Raw genomic sequence first — 2500 nt, 5'->3', positions numbered from 1 at the left:
CGGCCATGCACCACCACCCACAGAATCAAGAAAGAGCTCTCAATCTGTCAATCCTCACTGTGTCCGGGCCGGGTGAGATTTCCCGTGTTGAGTCAAATTAAGCCGCAGGCTCCACTCCTGGTGGTGCCCTTCCGTCAATTCCTTTAAGTTTCAGCTTTGCAACCATACTTCCCCCGGAACCCAAAGACTTTGGTTTCCCGCAAGCTGCCGGAGAGGTCGTAAAACTAACGCCCCCCGATCGCTAGTTGGCATCGTTTATAGTCAGAACTAGGACGGTATCTGATCGTCTTCGAACCTCTGACTTTCGCTCTTGATTAAAGAAAACATTCTTGGCAAATGCTTTCGCAGTCGTTCGTCTTGCGCCGATCCAAGAATTTCACCTCTAACGGCACAGTACGAATGCCCCCGTCTGTCCCTCTTAATCATTACCTCGCGCTCCGAAAACCAACAAAATAGAACCGAGGTCCTATTCCATTATTCCATGCACCATTATTCAGGCGAATCGCCTGCTTTGAACACTCTAATTTTTTCAAAGTAAACGTTCCGGCCGCCGCCGACACTCAGTCAAGGGCACCGGCGGAGAACCGGAGGTGAGGCCAGGACGGCCAGTACACGCCTTGCGACGGACCGGCCGCCTGCGCCCAAAATCCAACTACGAGCTTTTTAACCGCAACAACTTAAATATACACTTTTGGAGCTGGAATTACCGCGGCTGCTGGCACCAGACTTGCCCTCCAATGGATACTCGTTAAAGGTTTTAAAGTGTACTCATTCCAATTACAGGGCCTCGTTTAGAGTCCTGTATTGTTATTTTTCGTCACTACCTCCCCGCGTCGGGAATGGGTAATTTGCGCGCCTGCTGCCTTCCTTGGATGTGGTAGCCGTTTCTCAGGCTCCCTCTCCGGAATCGAACCCTGATTCTCCGTTACCCGTAAGAACCTCGGTAGGCCAGTACCGTACCGACGAAAGTTGATAGGGCAGACACTTGAATGATCCGTCGCCGGTGCGAGACCGTGCGATCCGCAAAGTTATCCAGAGTCACCAAAGGTTGCGGGCCGAAGCCCGGTCGGTTTTTGGTCTGATAAAAGCACGCCTCCCGCGAGGTCGGCGCTTCACGCATGTATTAGCTCTAGCATTTCCACAGTTAACCACGTAAAACGTACGATCAAATGAACCATAACTGATTTAATGAGCCATTCGCAGTTTCACTGTACGAGAGCTCGTACTTAGACTTGCATGGCTTAATCTTTGAGACAAGCATATGACTACTGGCAGGATCAACCAGGTAGCTACTTTAGCGTAGCCCCGAAAGGCCGACGAAGGAGGCGCCGCTGATGCGGCGCCGTCGCTCGGTCGATGCGAAACCCGAAGGCTTCTCTCCGTTAAAATTTCGTTCTTTGCTCGGCTGCCCGAACTCAGAAAACCGTCACCGCCCGTCGCACCCGCCGGAGTAAGACTTCGTCGGCAGGCCTTTCGACCGCCACGTCGCCAACACCGGCGCGAGCGCAACGCACGCCAGACAACTTCGCCGAAGCGACCGCTCAGAACCCGACAAACTGACACTCGGCTCTTCGCGCAGCAGCAACATCTGCCCAGCGAGCCAATCGCCTTTTCACCGATTCTTTACTTGTCGAAGCTTGTCAGCTCCCACAAGTATAGCAAAGATGAGTGTTGTCCCTGGGGTCTTCCGTTTGAAATTCTAACGTAAAAAAAAGGTGCACGATTGCGCCAGGTGTTGAACTATTGCGAGGCATATCACACGCTCGCGCGGCCTATACAGGCGCTTGCTCGCGCGCGCGGCCGAAATATGTTCAATGTTCGCGCGGCCTAAACAGGCTCATGCTCGCGCGGCCGAAATGTACTCAATACTCGCGCGGCCTATACAGGCTCTTGCTCGCGCGCGCGGCCGAAATATGTTCAATGTTCGCGCGGCCGACATGTATTCAATGCTCGCGCGGCCTAAACAGGCTCATGCTCCCGCGGCCGAAATGTACTCACTGCTCGCGCAGCCTAAACAGGCTCATGCTCCCGCGGCCGAAATATATTCAAAGCTCGCGCGGCCTAAACAGGCTCATGCTCCCGCGGCCTAAATATGCTCTTGCTCGCTGGGCGGAAATATGCTAAAGCCCGAGTGCGCGAAAAAAAAATTGTAAAGGACAGTCACAAAAAAATAAAGACCTGCCCTCTATGTGAACGTGGAAAGGCCCGCCGCGCGGCAAAAAAGTGTCGAAAAGAAAAATCGAAAAAATTGCAAAGGACTGTCGACAAACATAAAAAATTTCGCCCCGATGTGAACGTGCAAAGGCCCGCCGCGCGGCAAAAAAGTGTCGAAAAGAGAGATCGAAAAAATTGCAAAGGACTGTCGAAAAACATAAAAAATTTCGCCCCGATGTGAACGTGGAAAGGCCCGCCGCGCGAGCGAAAAATTGAAAAAAAAAAATTGAAAAAAAAGACAAGTGTCGGCGGCGAAAAAAAACTTAGAAAAAAAACAACCTCGCGC

At 52.2% G+C, this 2500-nt stretch overlaps 1 non-coding gene across 1 annotated transcript in view; it reads right to left on the bottom strand.

Annotated features, from left to right (window-relative positions):
* Positions 1-1288, bottom strand: part of LOC146144394 (small subunit ribosomal RNA) — a 1811-nt gene extending 523 nt beyond the window's left edge. The window contains exon 1 of the ribosomal RNA XR_014500587.1: positions 1-1288. This exon is cut by the window's left edge and continues 523 nt beyond it. This is a non-coding gene — a ribosomal RNA (small subunit ribosomal RNA).
* Positions 1289-2500: the final 1212 nt, after the last annotated feature.

The sequence above is a fragment of the Ascidiella aspersa genome, chromosome 5 (genome assembly GCF_963924565.1).
Source record: "Ascidiella aspersa chromosome 5, kaAscAspe10.2, whole genome shotgun sequence".
In the NCBI taxonomy this organism is placed as follows: domain Eukaryota; kingdom Metazoa; phylum Chordata; class Ascidiacea; order Phlebobranchia; family Ascidiidae; genus Ascidiella; species Ascidiella aspersa.
The sequence above is the reverse complement of the archived record's forward strand: the minus strand, read 5'-3'. Positions and strand labels throughout refer to the sequence as shown.